This window comes from Hemicordylus capensis, chromosome 1 (genome assembly GCF_027244095.1).
Source record: "Hemicordylus capensis ecotype Gifberg chromosome 1, rHemCap1.1.pri, whole genome shotgun sequence".
NCBI classification, from domain to species: domain Eukaryota; kingdom Metazoa; phylum Chordata; class Lepidosauria; order Squamata; family Cordylidae; genus Hemicordylus; species Hemicordylus capensis.
Window position 1 is genome coordinate 352,310,714 of NC_069657.1, and position 17,651 is coordinate 352,328,364.

Consider the following 17,651-nt stretch of genomic DNA (forward strand, 5'->3'; position numbering starts at 1 on the left):
GTCAACAAGAATTATTCAGTTACATTGACTATGTCCACAGAGAGTTCACCAGAAGCTGCTAACCCTCTATGGTAGAAATGTGTGTTGTTGACAAACTATTTAAACAAGAGAGGGAACTAGAATCTGAACAATCTTGGACATATTAAGAATTTTATATGCATGAGTATTTCACAGAATGAAGTATAGTCAAAAATCCTATGCTATACATATATGACCTCTTTATCTATGAGTGTATAGCTAATTGTTTGATGTTACTGCACTTTTTCTGGAAGATGATGGGCTAAGGTTTTCCTTTCATGTCTGATGGGCAACTCAGGTGTTGTAGAGGAAGTTGAACAATTTCTTTAAAATAATTATGACAGACATGACACAGCCAAAATTAAATCCTTGAAATTTCATTAATTTAAGTGGAACAGAGTTAAGTGCATACTTACCACTTCCAATTCAATAAATCAATGCATGTGAATTGCAATATTCAGGTCTTTCACATGATCATCTGTGGGTGTTTTGGAGGAGGAAAGAACTCCTACCCTGATCCCCAATAGACAAACAGAGCCTCTGTTTGACTCTAACTCACCCCATACCTCATGCAAGCAGCAGTGGGCTCCATTCTTGAAAAACTGAGCTCAGTCCTCCAAGGATCAAGCGAAGTATCCCATAATGCGTTGTGCTCACAGTAGAGAGGCAGTCCTCAATAGAGCAACAGCTCTCTTCTGCTTGGCCCCTCTAGCCAAAGAACTCTATGACAAACATGGTTGCTGGCTGCCAAGCACAGCTTTAACCAGCAAATTCAACAGACAATTGAACTCTGAGGTAGGGCAACTGCTATTTTTATCCTCCCTCAATAAAAACCAAGGTAAAGAAGTTGGGCTACCCACATTTGAGTGGGCTGTGTTGGAGAATGCTTCATAAGCAGAGAGTTCTCATAAGCAGCAATAGCTGGATTTTCTGCCTTCTACCTTTATGTTGTTGATTGTGAGAATGAGCCCATTATCCTTTGTTTTTTAAATGCTATCCTTGGGGTATATAATCTACATTACAAATTGTGTATTAGTTTAACTATCATTGAGTTTCCCCAAGAAACCTGATAATTGTAGTTTTGGTTGGTGACGATACTTAGAATTCTGTTTTAACGATTCCTAATCCCTCTCATTGAACAAGACCTTGCACGCTAGAGACCTGGATGCCAGCAGGAGCTTTTTTGCCAAGGCTAATATCAGCTATAGGGAGTCATGATCAGGACCACAGTGAGGTCAGAGGATAAACCCCATCCACCGACACCATGGACCCAATCTATGGGGAGATGATCTGCTAGTTTTAGATTGTGATGCTTTTAGATTGTGATGCTGGGACAGGGATCCATCTTATTTATTTATTATTTCTCTGTGTAAACTGCCCAGAGCCATTTTTGGAAGGGCGGTATAGAAATCAAATTATTATTTCTTGTTTACAGGTGTTATTGACTGGTGGTAAACAAGAAATAATAATCTGATTTCTATACCGCCCTTCCAAAAATAGATCCGGGCAGTTTACACAGAGAAATAATAAATAAATAAGCTGGATCCCTGTCTCCAAAAGCATCACAATCTAAAATTATTATTATTAATAATAATAATAATACTTACAGCCTATATTCTGTGATGATATCTATAATAATAACAGCAACAACATTGATAATAAAATTCAGCCATCCCAGGTCCTTGGGAAGGGCTCGATGTCGGATAAAACAAACCAGTCAATGACACCTGTCTGACTATGTAAACAACAACAATAATAATAGTTACTGAATGAAAAACAAGCATGCTGGCCCATATCTCATGTTTAAAGTAATAGTGTATTTTGACCCTTAAGAGAAATGATCATTGCAAAAAGTTTTATGCATGATCTGAATAGATCATGTGGCAGCTAGAACTGTTATGGTGCAATATGGCCCTCTGATGGGAGGAAGGAATGGCTGTTAAACCACCTTCTCTGTAGTGTGGATAGCAGTTTGAACTATCTCTTTAACACTTTCCTGATTACTTTGTTCACATTCTATGCCTATCAAATTCTATACACAAAGCAAGAACACTTCTCAAAAGAGGAATGGAATTTTAAAATCATTATCAATTGATAATCGATCATTTTTAACTCCCATCCCCAGCCACAATTATAGTCCCCATATTAAGCCCAAGTCTGAGAACCCCTGAGTTAGTTTGTAAAAGATACATTTTATTTTGCTGAACCTTATTGTGGTATCTTTTTATCATTGAATGCCATATAAACTTATATGACATACATAAATTAAATTTTACATAAATATGACTTTATATAATATATGACTTATATAAATATGACTTACATAAATACAACTTTACTTTTTAACCTACTTTAGTTTCCGGTAAGCTTATGAGATCACCTGGCATTCTGTGTGTGTGTCCATGTGTCCCCTGCCCCCCCATCAACTTTATAACGCCTGGACCAATATGAACCAAATCAGGTACAGTTGTAGGGACACAGAGGGACAGCTCAACGGCATCATTTGTGATGATGTAATCCACCCCAATCTAAGATGGCAGACATGTAAACTTCTGAGGCGCACATGGGCTAACTTGTGAACCGCTTAACCAATTTGAACTAAATATGCTACAGCTGCAGGGACACGTATAGTGAGTGATGATGTCATCCACTCTAATTCAAGATGGTGGCCGTGTGAACATCTGAGGCACAAGCGGGCTAATTTGTGGACTGTCTACAGTGGCAGTGAGTGACACACATGGATTCCTCAATGGCGTAATTTGTGATGGTGTCATCCACCCCAATCCAAGATGGTGGATGAGTAAACTTTTGAGGCACAAGTGGGCTAACTTGTGAACTGCTTAACCAATTTGAACCAAATTTCTTACAGCTGCAGGGACACATAGGGATGCCTGAATGGCATGGTGTTTGATTATGTCATCCACTCCAATTCAAGATGGCAGCTGCGTGAACATCTGAGGTGCAAGTGGGCTAATGTTTTATTTATTTATTTATTTATTTATTTATTTATTTATTATTAAAACTTTTATACTGTCCCTCCAAAAGGCTCAGGGCGGTTTACATTAAAACACCATTAAAATCAGTTAATAATTAAAACAAAAATTATAAAAGCATAGAACAATGATTAACAATTAAAAACATCGGGGGGAAAAATTAAATAGTCAGAACAATTTAAAAACAAGTTTTAAAAAGCTGAGAAAGCCTGGTTGAAGAGATGTGTTTTCAGAAGTTTTTTAAAAATTGCCAGAGATGGGGAGGATCATATCCTAGCGGGGAGCACATTCCACATTCTCGGAGCATCAGCCAAGAAGGCCCATCTGTGTAGCCACCAAACGAGTTGGCAGCAACTGGACATGGACTTCCTCAAGTGACCTCAATGGGCGGTGGGGCTCATCGCGAAGAAGACGCTCTCTTATATACCCAGGGCCTAAGCCGTTTAGGGCTTTATAAGTTATAACTAGCACTTTGTATTTTGCCCAGAAACCTATTGGCAGCCAGTGTAGCTCCATCAACAGAGGAGTAATGTGGTCTCTCCGAGATGACCCAGAGACCAACCTGGCTGCCGCATTCTGAACCAACTGAAGTTTCCGGACTATGTACAAAGGCAGCCCAACGCAGAGCGCATTAAAGAAATAAAGTCTGGAGCATGGGCGTAACAAGGCTGGAGTGGGCTCAGAGACAAAATTTCAATATGGGCCCCTCGCTGATACACACACACACTTCACAATATATAGTCATGTGACTTGCCTCTGGGAGGCCCCTCAAGGCGTGGGGGCTCCCAGGCAGCCGCCTCCCCTTGCCGAATAGTAGTTTTGCCCCTGGTCTGGAAGTTACCAACAGATGTACCACTGTTTTGAGGTCATTGATCTCAAGAAACGGGCGCAGCTGGCATATCAGCCGAAGCTGATAGAAAGCACCCTGGCCACCACCTCAACCTGAGAAACCAAGGAGAGATGTTGATCCAGAAGTACTCTCATACTGCGAACCTGTTCCTTATGGGTGAAGTGTGACCCCATAAGAACATAAGAACAGCCCTGCTGGATCAGGCCCAAGGCCCATCTAGTCCAGCATCCTGTTTCGCACAGTGGCCCACCAGATGCCTCTGGAAGCCTCAGACAGGAGTTGAGGGCATGCCCTCTCTCCTGCCATTACTCCCCCGCAACTGGTACTCAGAGGCACCCCGCCCCCGAGGCTGGAGGTAGCCCACAGCCCTCCGACTAGTAGCCATTGATAGACCTCTCCTCCATGAAGTCATCCAAACCCCTCTTAAAGCCATCCAGGTTGTCAGCTGTCACCACATCCTGTGGCAGAGAGTTCCACAAGTGGATCACGCGTTGTGTGAAAAAGTACTTCCGTTTGTTGGTCCTAGACCTCCTGGCAATCAATTTCATGGAGTGACCCCTGGTTCTAGTGTTGTGTGAGAGGGAAAAGAATATCTCTCTCTCTCCACTTTCTCCACGCCATGCATGATTTTATAGACCTCTATCATGTCTCCTCGCAATCATCTTTTTTCTAAACTAAAAAGCCCCAGGTGTTGTAGTCTTGCCTCATAAGAAAGGTGCTCTAGGCCCCTGATCATCTTGGTTGCCCTCTTCTGTACTTTCTCCAGTTCAACAATGTCCTTTTTAAGATGTGGTGACCAGAATTGAACGCAGTACTCCAAGTGTGGTCACACCATAGTTTTGTATAAGGGCATTATAATGTTAGCCGTTTTATTTTCAATCCCCTTCCTAATTATCCCTAGCATGGAATTGGCCTTTTTCACAGCTGCCGCACATTGAGTCGACACTTTCAACGAGCTGTCCACCACAACCCCAGGATCCCTCTCCTGGTCCGTCACCAACAGCTCGGATCCCATCAGCATATACTTGAAGTTGGGGGGTTTCGTCCCAATGTGCATCACTTTACACTTGCTAACACTGAACCGCATTTGCCATTTTGTCACCCACTCCCCCAGTTTGGAGAGATCCTTTTGGAGCTCCTCACAGTCTGTTTGGGATTTCACTACCCGGAAGAGTTTGGTATCATCTGCTAATTTGGCCACATTGCTGCTTACCCCTGCTTCTAGATCATTTATGAATAAATTAAAAAGCACCGGTCCCAGTACAGATCCCTGGGGGACCCCACTTCTTACTTCCCTCCATAGTGAAAACTCTCCATTTATCGCTACCCTCTGTTTCCTGTCTTTCAACCAGTTAGCAATCCACACATGTACTTGTCCCTTTATCCCATGACAGCTAAGTTTCTCAGGAGTCTTTGATGAGGAACTTTGCCAAAAGCTTTTTGGAAGTCCAGGTAGACTATGTCAACTGGATCACCTTGATCCACACACTCGTTGACACTCTCAAAGAAGTCCAAAAGGTTGGTGAGGCAAGATTTACCTTTGCGGAAGCCATGCTGGCTCACTCCCAGCAGGGCCTGTTCTTCTAGGTGCTTTACAATTTTATCCTTGAGGATGCTTCCCATCAATTTGCCTGGAACGGACGTTAGGCTAACCGGCCTGTAATTTCCCAGATCTCCCCTGGATCCCTTTTTGAAAATCAGGGGTGGGAGGCACTCTTTTACAGTGGTTCCGCTCCTACCTCTTGGACAGATTCCAGATGGTGTCGATTGGAGATTGTTGCTCTTCAAAATCTGAGCTTAATTATGGTGTCCCTCAAGGCTCCATACTTTCTCCAACGCTTTTTAACATCTACATGAAACTGTTGGGAGAGATCATCAGGAGATTTGGAGCTGGGTGTTACCAGTATGCTGATGACACCCAGATCTACTTCTCCATGTCAACTTCTTCAGGAGTTGGCGTATCCTCCCTAAATGCCTGCCTGGAAGCCGGAATGGGCTGGATGAGGGAAAATAAATTGAAGCTGAATCCAGATAAGACAGAGGTATTTATTGTGCGGGGTCAGAACTCTAGATTTGATTTTGATCTACCTGTTCTAGATGTTCTCAGAGCACAGCCAGCAGGGATAGCAAACAGGACGTAGGAGTTTTGCAGGAGTTTAGCGGGAAGTGTGCGGCGGATCCTGGAACAAGCCCCTGCAATCACAAGGATCACAAGGAGCCTGGTGGAGAAGAGAACGTAAGTACATATCCTTCCCTCGTATCCCTCATATTCAGCAGGGCTGTTCTTATGTTCTTATGTTCTTATCCCAAGTGGTCTCAGGACTGACGCACATTGCTGGTCACACGCTTGATTTGATCTTTCATTCTGATCAGAGTGGTATTCTGTGGGTGGGGACTCCTGTGATTTCCCCATTGTCATGGATGGATCACCATCTGGTTAAGGTTGGACTCACAATCACTTCCCACCTTTGCAGGGTGAGGAACCTATTAGGATAGTCTGCCTGAGTAGGTTATTGGATCCAATGGGGTTTCAAGAAGCCTTGGAGGGATTTCGTGTTGGCTCTGCCACCAGTTCTCCACCTGCTGATGCCTGGTGGAGAACTGGAACAGCAAACTCACCGGGACAGTAGATGCGAATGCTCCTAAGCGTCCTCTCCGACCCACTTCAAAATTGGCCTCACGGTATACAGAAGAACTATGGGGGCTGAAGCAGCAAGTTAGATGACTGGAGTACAAGTGGAGAAAGACTTTGTGTTGTAAATCTGTCAGGCTAGCCAGACGGAGCGTAAAACAGGCAGAGGCAGAAGTATAATAGCAAAGTTACAGGAAGAAATTCGCCAAACCAGGTTTAGTCCGAGTCAAATCCAATCAATCCAACAGAGTCCAAATCAAAGTCCACGGGCAAGGTCAACACAGTCCAGGATCCAAACATGGCCAAGGCTATACACAAACACAGCCGATTAGCTCACAGGAAATTGACATTGCTATCAACAAGGTAACTGTGGTGCAGTTGTCTTAAATAGGCTGCCCCCTGGTGCTGTTAATAAAGAGTTCCTGAGTCTGCAGCTTTGCCTGTTGTTCTACGCATGCGGTTCCTTAGCTCTTGCTGTCTCTTGGACCGACGCCTCTCCACAGCTGAGACCGGTCACGCCTCATCCACAAGAGCTGCCTCACCTGGCTCTAACTCATTTTCAACTCCCCATGCATCAGACCCACTCTCCTTTGCAACTTCTGGTCCTTGCCCTCCCTCCTCTGCTGTAACCTCCTTACTCTCCTCCAGCTCCTCCTCGGTGTATTCCAGCATGACAATGACAACTCTCCTCAAATCCGACAGATTGAACATAGAGCGCATTTGACGATCTATGCTCGGGTGATACATGCAGGAAAGAAGCGATTCGTTTCTGCTCATATTGCATCCACAAGTTCACGTCTGGCAGAGCTGTTCAGGGTTGTGAGAGGGCTAGTATGTGCCCCTCCTCCCTTGTATCAGAATCTGGAACCATCGATTACCCATGGTGATGTGTTTAATGAATTTTTTGTTGAAAAAATATCTCGTTTTGGGGCCGACTTAGACTCTGTCTCCACAATTACTTCACTGTCTGATGTGGAAGTGTCCAGCAACTCTTGTGTAGTTAAGTTGGATCAGTTCCAGTTTGTGAGTCCTGAGGATGTGGACAAGCTGATTGGAACAGTGTGACCTACCCAGCGGCGTAACTAGGGTGCGGCAGGCAGGGCATGTGCCCTGGGCACCACTTGAAGGGGGGCGCCATTTTTTAAAAATTAATTTTTTAAAAAATGGCCACTGAAAACAAAATGGCCACTGTGCATGCTCAAATGGCCTCTGTGAGGCCCTAAGCCATGCCAGGCCATTTGAGCATGCATGGCAGCCATTTTGTTTTCAGCAGCCATATATATAGCCACCACACATGCTCAAATGGTCCCTGCAAAGCCGTAGAGGCCAGCGAGGGGAGGGGGAACCTTTGCAGACCCACTCCACAGCCTTTAGGAAGCCCCCGAAGAGGCTACAGGTATTTAAAAAAATTTAATATAATATAAGTCACTGTACACATATTCACTTTGGCACTATGTACAGAGAATCAGGGCTTGTGAATAATGAGCTGAAGCTTATGAGCTAGGATTGTATTCATTTGCTCTTACTTTGCTTCTTGTGATAAGTGAGTTAAATGTGATGTCTTAATAATATGGCTATTTAATGGTGAGTTTGTCTTTGAATCAGTATGAAATACTTAGTATTAAGGCCCACTGGGAGTTTCTTGCTCTCTTTCTCTCATTTTAACTGTCTTTCTGAAATACTAGAATATATTCCAAGCAGTGACACAGTTTACTCTGATATCCTTTAATTATTTTCAGGGTATCTGGGAAAAGTCAAATTCTCCATTGATTTTTTAAATGTATGTAATAGTGATGCTACAATGCATAGTAGAGAATTAGATATTAGTTTTCCAAGTACACCTCCACGTAGTATTTGGGTATTTTATGAGCCCCAGCATACTGAAATTTGTAGTTTTCCAGCATTTTTTGGTCTGGCTACATCCACTGCTAAATAGTTTTTGAAATATTAAAAGATTAACAAGCTTGACTTGTATTTTTCAGCTGAAAGATGGGTGTCAGATATTTGGACAGGGGGTGCAATTTCAGTGCTTATCCTAGGCACTATTTTCCCTAGATACGTTTCTGGACCTACCACCTTTTCTCTTGACCCTTGCCCGACATGGCTTATACTAACTGGCAGAGGGATTGTAGTAGAAGGCCTGGTAGAAATTATAAATGCTTCTCTGAGGGAAGGCAGGATGCCTCCTTGACTTAAGGAGGAATTATTAGACCACTTCTGAAGAAGCCTACCTTGGGTCCTTCAGAGCTGAGCAACTACAAGCCTGTCTCCAACCTTCTGTGGCTGGGCAAGGTAATTGAGAGGGTGGTGGCCTTCTAGCTCCAGACAGTCCTGGAGGAAACTGATTATCTATATCCATTTCAAACTGGCTTTCAGGTGGGCTGTGGGGTGGAGACTGCCTTGGTCGGCCTGATGGATAATCTCCAATTGGGAATTGACAGAGGAATTGTGACTCTGTTGGTCCTTTTGGACCTCTCGGCGACTTTCAATACTATCGACCATAGTATCCTACTGCAGTGGCTGGGGGGGTTGTGAATGGGAGGTACTGCTTTGCAGTGGTTCCGCTCCTACTTCTCAGGCAGTTTCCAGAGGGTGTCCCTTGAAGACTGCTGTTCTTTAAAATCTGAACTTTTGTATGGTGTCCCCCAGGGCTCCATATTGTTGTTTAACATCTACATGAAACCGCTGGTAGAGCTAATGAGGAGATTTGGTGCAGGGTGCTATCAGTATGCTGATGACACCCAAATCTACTTTTCCATGTCAACATCATCAGGAGATGGCATAACCTCCTTAAATGCCTACCTGCCTGTAGGCAGTATTGGGTTGGATGAGGGATAACAAACTGACACTGAATCCAGATAAGATGGAGGTACTCATTGTGTGGGGCCAAAACTCAGGAGATGAGTCTGATCTGCCTGTACTGGATGGGGTCACACTTCCTCAGAAGGAACAGGTATGAAGTCTGGGGGTGCTTCTGGATCCAAGCCTCCCCCTGGTGTCCCAGGTTGTGGCCAGAGGTGCCTTCTGTCAGCTTCAGCTGACATGCCAGCTGTGTCCGTTTCTTGAGATAAATGACCTCAGAACAGTGGTACATCTGCTGGTAACCTCCAGACTGGATTACTGCAATGCGCTCTGTGTGGGGCTGCCCTTGTGTGTAGTCCAGAAACTACAATTGGTACAGAATGTGGCAGCCTGGTTGGTCTCTGGGTCATCTCAAAGAGACCATATTACTCCCATATTGAAAGATCTACATTGGCTGCCGATAGGTTTCTGGGCAAAATACAAGATGCTGCTTATAACCTATAAAGCCCTAAACGGCTTGGGTCCTGGCTATTTAAGAGAAAGTCTTCTTCGTCATGAACCCTGCCACCCATTGAGAGCATCAGGAGAGGTCCATCTGCAGTTGCCACCAGCTTGTCTAGTGGCTACTCCAGGACAGGCCTTCTCCGCTGCTGCTCCAAAGCTTTGGAACGTGCTCCCTGCTGAAATAAGAGCCTTCCCATCTCTGACAACTTTTAAAAGTCTTTAAAGACGCATCTATTCACCCAGGCTTATAACTAAGTACTGTTTTAACATCGTTTTAAAATGTTGTTTTAAAATTTAAACTTTTGTAATGTTTTAACTTTTACTGTATCATTTATTTTGTTTTAACTAATGTTTTAACTTTTTATGTTTGTTTGTTTGCTTGCTTTGTTGTAAACTGCCCAGAGATGTGAGTTTTGGACGGTATAAAAATATGTAAAATAAAATAAAATAAAATAAAATAAAATAAAATAAAATAAAATGGATGAATGAATAAATAAATAAATTATAGATTTTGGCATCACCATGGGGTTAAAAATATGAAGATGCCATAAGTATGCATTATCTAGGGCTTCAGGGCTTAAGCTTTGGTTAATGAAGGCATGTTTAGTGAGAAAAGCCCCCAGCTGCTACTTTAAAATGTAGTCTGTTGTTTTATTAGCCATCATTTGCAAATTTCTGTCCAGGATTTTCTATCATTCTGAACATGATGGCTATTTTAACTAAGTCAGGACTATCATGACTTAGAATGTAAGAGTGAAGGATGGACATAAATTGTGACTGTTCCACCTAAATTAGGGCAATCAAAGAGTAGCGTTGAAGGATATAGATATAAGAGAATGAATGTACATGTGGTGTTTTATAAAATTATAAAGGCATACCATTTGCCTGATGTTTGAGAGAAGGGTCAAAACTGATGTCAGGTTCAGCAGCATTCAACTTGCTGGAATGTACATCGGTAACACAAGTTTTGAAACCAGGTTCACACCATGGACAAAAAACCTGCCATGATGGCTCTGAAAATTCCATGTCCAGCCCAAATGTGAGTGAATTTACATGCTGAATATTCATATTGCTGGGGAGAAGAATTCCTAGCTAAAAATTAATATATATCCATAAAATCAATATGTTTCTACTTTAAAATGTTTATACTTTACACAAGGCATACTTTTCCCCCTTGCTCCCCAAAGTAAGTTAAGTGCACAAAGACTTCAGGATTGCTGTGATGAAACAAAGGGTTCCTTGTTAGACTAGCACTCTGTCATCAGGGAAGCTCATCACAGAGACCTCGAAAATGACAACAATGCACGACAACAGTTTCATCACAGAAGGAGACTAACGCACCTTGAATCTACCCAGCTTTCTCATTCCATGCTTGACCACCTGCCAGGAAATATGTGGCAGGCCAGCTGACCTCATTCTTAAATCACTTTTGAGAGGTAGAACTTCCTATAAACTGGGATGGACTATGGGGCTAAGTAAAGAAAGACGAGAGATTTACAACTATTCAATATTTCTCGCTTTTGAAAATTAAACGGCATGATAGAGACACTAAAAGGGGGGTTCACAGAAAGGGGCAATCCCATGCATGACCAGTTCAACATTCAGGACCTTGCTAGAGAAGTGGCATCAGTATATAAATTAAAAAGAAGTTATTGTTTTGTAAGGTGATGGCTATAGAGATGCAGGGCATTCTGGCCTTCCCCAGGCCTTCAATGGAATATCTATCAATAAAAAGAAACTCCCTCATGTGAAGAAGTATGTTTGGTATTTTAACAGGCCTTTTAAAGAACTGCATCCACAATGAAAGGGTGGAGGGAAAGAGGCTTACTTCATGTGAATCAAGCTGTCATAGGAATGGCACACGGGAATGGCCTTGTTAGGTTCCATGCTTTTGTAAAATAAATAACACTCAAAAGCTGAGTTTAAATTTACAAAAGAATCCCGAAGTAAGGATGTTTCCAAAGGAAGCAGCACACAATTTCTGCATTCTTCTGATTAGTGCTCCATGTACCGTTTTATTTTTAATATGAACACTACATACTTAAAGAACAGGTATTACCCAATTTGTGCTATAAAAATGTAGTGTTGCTCTCAGGATTAGGATTCACTGTTTTGTCACAAAACTATGGAACTAAGTCTTCAACTGACATAAACTGTTATTTCTCTCCTGATATTAATGGAGTATGGTCAGGTTAGTCCAGTTTAGATTCTGGCATGTTATCCATAGAATTATGGTGTGAAGTAATCTGGTCTAAATTAGTGAAGGCCTGCTTTGAAAAGCCCAACAAGTTAACGCTTTATTATTTATCAGTGAAGTTGGCACACAATGAAAACACGGACAGGGGGAATTTGCACAGTGTTTAACTTAGGTCAAAAAACCAAGTAATTTGTTAAGTGGCAAGGGCACCAACACGTGCCAGGTCACGCTGAATTTTCTTTAAAAACAAAAAAAGTAACAAAGTTAAACTTTCAATCAACCTGAAAATATTTGCTTTTTATGGGAGCAGTGCAGAACGAATGGGACAGCCAATCTTTCTTCAGTGGGCGATTTTCAGAAAGTGAAAAGCTCTGTGGAAGAAAGTGGAAAGCGAAGGAACGGAGGGGGAGAAGTACAGAGAAAAAAATGGGGGACAAAATCTAAGATTAAAAATCCAATGTGAACATGAAAAATCCAATGTGAAAAATGTGAAGCAATAAGGAAAGAAAAGCATGTGAGAATATTACCGGATAGTTTATGTCTGTTATTTCTTGATAAGAGGGCTTCAAGAGTAAGAAACTAAGAAGAGCTTTAGGAAACAAGGGAATGTGTATAGCCTGTATAACCTATTTTAGTGAAATTTTTGGATACACATAACTTAATTATTATTATTATTATTTTAAAAGATCCTTATATCTGCTTTTCATCAAGAAAACCAGCTGGAATTTTGAAAAGTCAAAGGCTGCAATCTTATGCACACTTACGTGGGAGTAATCCACTGAACTCAGTGAGACTTAACTAACAATGCCTTCAACGGACTTTAACTCTAGTTTGGAAAAGCTCATTTGTTGGTAAATTTCCTCATTTCTAATTAGTTATTAGTTAATTACTCAATGTCCATAAAATGCTGTGTGAACCTTGAAACAAGAACAAAGAAGTGGCGGCTTAATTGAGGGAGAACAGGATGGTTGGAAGCTCCTTGTAAATGAAGAGCTTTTTAAAAACAATATATATTGAAATGATTCCTTTTACATTCCTGAAGTCCTGTTAGAGCTGATATATGGACTACCACTGTTTGTGCTTGTTGAATAATTTCTTCTAAATTCTTCAGGAACTACACTAGGTGTCACTCCATCCATCCCTTTTCTTCAAATACTTTAAACCATATTTTTTTCTTTGTTATTCAAATTTAATTTTCACAACCAAGGGGTCCCCTCCCCCAGTATGTCTTGGTCCCCATACTTGGTCAGCACCCTGAACTTGAGCTCCATTTCTAGCCTTGTCTATTGTATTAAAAATGCAATCTCTGTGTGTAGTTTAAAAATAAATTACTCCTAACATTATTTCAATGGGAGCACATATGCTGGAAGTTTTATTCTTACTTATAAACTATAACCTACACAGAGTATCATATAAATATTCTTATTGTTGCACAGTGGCTTTGAGATGCTATTTGTGGGAGTAATTTCCAAACATAAGCAACTACAGCAATATTGTGTGTGTATCTCTCCTCCTGTGCTCACCCCCCCCCCCCCGCCCCCAGCCCTCTGCTCACACACTCATACACACTCTAAGCTATCTGGTGAAAGCAAGAGTGCTGGATAGTTTTGACCTCCAGCATCCATACAATGAGGAATAGACAATACAGAAGTTTGGCTATTTTCTATACAGACCTGCTTTTGTACTCTTGTCGGGGGCTTGATCCTTGGAGCCTTGTGAGCTCAGTAGATGCCCGGGAGATAGATGTGATCTGTTAGCCTCATCCAGAGCCGACAGCTGAGCCACTTTCACACAGTCAGGCAGGTATGGCTGTGCCTGGGTAACAGATGAGAACTCATGGGGAGCCCTTGACTATGGAGAGTGAACAATAAAAAGAAACCATATTGGACACAGATACAAAAGGACTCCCCTGTTTTATTGCTGCCTTCCCTTGTTCCTTTTCTCCTCTTCCTCGCTAAGCTGTAATGAATATGGAGACTGCTTTCCTCCTGGAAGTATCTGAACATACGCAGGGTCCAGATGCTGTTCTGTTTTTTCGCCCCTTTCCTGCCTGCAAATGCTGCCCGTTAACCGAGGGTTTCATTTGCAGCCATGCTGTATGTTCTGTGAAATACCTCTTTAATTCTAGGAAAAACAGTTTTGGACCTCTCAGAAGTGCCTGTTGTTGGCACAGTGCTGATGTCACAATGATTGGGGTTCAAATCTAGAGTCTTGTGACATGATAAAAATTTACAAGTTGTTTCAAATTAATGTTTTTGTTTTTTTAAGGAGATGTTTGATTTCTTACAAAACAAGTCAGAGCTTATCCTGATGAAACACCTAACCGCTAATGTATTATAGGAAGCAAACCATTTCCATCTCTCTTAAGCACTATTGCCTTTCTTTGGAAAACAGGCTGCAGTCCTGCACACAGAGAGGAGACATAAATCCCAGTTAGGTCAATGTAACCGAAGTGGCCTAACTGCATGCAGAATTGCAGCCAAAAGCTAGATATATTAAATGTGCCATATTTCCATTTGTGTGTGTGTTTTAAAATAGTAGCTCTGGGGGGTGGGTGGGATAGGGAATATGGATTAAAACTGTGGTGTTCATGGGAGAGCTACGCTTATTCTCTGTGTACATAATCCTGATGAAAACAGCTGCCCATAGTATTTGTTGGAAATGGAGTTCCAGTGCATTGACCTTTTGCACCAACTATCCTAATGACCACTAGGGGCATTGGGAGTAGAGGTAGTTAGTGAGGGTCTCCTTACCTGTCCCTGCTTTGCCTCTGCTGTGACCCCTGCCTTGACTCCTCAGGTACTTCCTGTAGTGAGTCAGTCCTCTTCCTTTCTTCCCAGAGAGATGGAAACATCTCTCTCCCTCCCTATCTATTCATTATATTGCTGATAGATAGAATAGGTTTTCCTAGCTCAAGTGTACTTCATTAATTAATCAACTTAGTATTTAGATTGTACAACAATCTCTATACATGTTCTTTAAGTCACTGCAACAAGTAAACTCTACACTCTACTCTGTAAGTGGAGTGGGTAGCTTCTCTTGTTGGCGCTCTGCTAAATAATCACAAACCCCAACAGTATTGCTATTTGCTCTTGGAGGAAAGCTACCACTATGAGTACTATGGTGAGGAAAACTCACTTTTAAAAACAATTTGGGAAAACTTCAAATCTGGACTGCATAGGCTTAAGGCTGTTATCAAAGTGCAAAAGATCTGGACGGTCGGTCATAACAAAGCCTATAAAGAATGCTCTAGTGCTCTGCTAGTTCCAACAAACAATTAGGGATGTGCACGGAACAGGATTTGTGTTCCATTTCGAGCTTGGAATGGAACACAAATGCCTGTAACAGTCTATTGGAACAACCAGTCACGCAGGTTGTTCTAATGGAATGAGCACGGAATGCTTTGAGTGTTCCAAGCTGATCCAAGCACCATTTTGGTGGGCTGTTTTTCCCTTGTTGACTAGTTTTGGCACTGGCTTCCGATTAGTTTGTGATCTCTTTGCTTCCTGGTTTGCTTGTTATCATACAAATCAACTTGATCAGTATGATAACAAGCCAATCAAGAAGCAAGGAGATCACAAACCAATCGCAAGCCAGTGCCAAAACCAATCAGCAAAGGAAAAACACTTCTCCAAAATGGCGCTTGGAACATTCAAAACATTCTGACTTAGAACAGGGTCGGTTTATTCTGATCTTAAAACAGGCCCTTCATTTGAAGGGCATTCTGTTTCGAGCTCAAAACACTCAAAACAGTCTGTTTCACGCTGGAACATCCTGCATGATCCTATAAAGAATTATGTGGAGCAACCCTTAGACTCTAGAGCCACATCCTAAAGTATTGTCTTTAACCTCATGCTGCAGTAATCATGCTGAAGCTAGTCAGCAAGGCTGACAGGAGGGGAGAACAGAGCCAACTGTACTGGTGAAGCAGAGGCCTGAAGGAGGACTGCCAGGGTAGGCACCACCCCATCTCCCTGTGTCTGCCTGCCAATCACTTTCTCCTCCCTTACAAAGAGGCCAGTTAGCCTCGTGGGTCTTCAGGAAACACTTTAGGCCAGCACTGTACTGCTTTCAACACACTTCCTGAAGGCCAATAGAGTGCTGCCCTAGAGTGTCTCAGAGGACCTGCTTGAGACCAGCACTTTCCTAGCTGAATACATTTCTACTCCAGTTCCCTTTTTTAAAGGAAGAGTGGGAGGCTGGAGTGAAGGAAGCGGATAGGAAGGGCTGGGGGGAGGAAGAAGAGGTGGAAGGAGAATTGGTAGGCTGGCAGATCGGTGATCTGGGATGGGGGTGGTGGAAAAAGCTGCTTTGTCTAGTAAGCGGGTGGGCAGCAGCCCACCACACCGTTTCCAATACATTGTGGGTGGTGGGGTCCACTCTACATACAGTAGATCGGGCTCAGAAAATCCAGTGGGCACCCTGGCCTTCACTGCTTGGATTGGAGACTGCTTAGGAACCCTGGCTGAGAAGAAAGAAAGGAGAGAAGGAAAGAGGAGAGAAAAGAGAGAAAGAGAAAAATGATTTTCAACCTATGTTCTGGGAAGCCATGATTATTTGTTTGTTTGTTTGGTTGGTTGGTTGGTTTGTATACCGCCCTTCCAAAATGGCTCATTGAGGGTTTTTTTTTAAAAGAGAAGAACTATAATGGCAGACCAGCTTCCTTAACAGGCACCTTGCCCACTATTGTGTTTTAAGTCTGCAGTGTACAGATGGGAAGTATTGAATGTATTCCAGCAGGCACCCTTGATCCACATGGGGCAACAGGGAGACCTAACAATTGGTTCCTTGAGGCATTCCAAAACCACTGATCTGAATTCACCTTTAAGCATGACAATCCTTATAATTCATTGAAACGTGAATTTCTTGTGCTTGTTTTGGTGATTCCTAAAAGGACAAGAAGAGCCCTACTAAATCAAACCATCTAGTCCAGCATCCTGCTTCCCTCAGTGACCAACTAGATGTTTCTGAGAACCTACAAGGAAGGTATAAGAACATAAGAATAGCCCTGCTGGATCAGGACCAAGGCCCATCTAGTCCAGCATCCTGTTTCACACAGTGGCCCACAAGATGCGGCTGGAAGCCACAGGCAGGAGCTGATGACATGCCCTCTCTCCTGCTGTTACTCCCCTGCAACTGGTACTCAGAGGCATCCTGCCTTTGAGGCTGGAGGTGACTTATAGCTCTCCAACTAGTAGCCGATGATAGACCTCTCCTTCATGAAGTTATCCAAACTCTTCTTAAAGCCATCCAGGTTGTTGGCTGTCACCACATCTTACATAGGAAGCTGCCATATACTAAGTCAGAACATAGGTCCATCTCGCTCAGTATTGTCTACACAGACTGGCAGCGGCTTCTCCAAGGTTGCAGGCAGAAATCTCTCTCAGCCCTATCTTGGAGAAGCCAGGGAAGGAACTTCGAGCCTAGATGCTCTTCCCAGAGTGGCTCCATCCCCTAAGGGGATTATCTTACAGTACTCACACTTCTAGTCTCCCTTTCATATGCAACCAGGGCGGATCCTGCTTAGCTTAAGGGGACATGTCATGCTTTCTACCACAAGACCAGCTCTCTTCCCATCTTGTGGCAGATAATTCCACAAGTTGATTGTGCATTGTGTGAAAAAGTACTTCCGTTTGTTGGTCCTAGATTTCCTGG

At 42.7% G+C, this 17,651-nt stretch overlaps 1 long non-coding RNA gene across 2 annotated transcripts in view; it reads left to right on the plus strand.

The window, feature by feature from the left end:
- The window catches only part of LOC128346889 (uncharacterized), a 60,031-nt gene that overhangs the window by 761 nt on the left and 41,619 nt on the right, over positions 1 to 17,651 (plus strand). For both annotated transcript variants that reach the window (XR_008317274.1, XR_008317273.1), the window contains exon 2: positions 5,959 to 6,097. This is a non-coding gene — a long non-coding RNA (uncharacterized LOC128346889). The remainder of the gene's footprint in view (positions 1 to 5,958; positions 6,098 to 17,651) is intronic.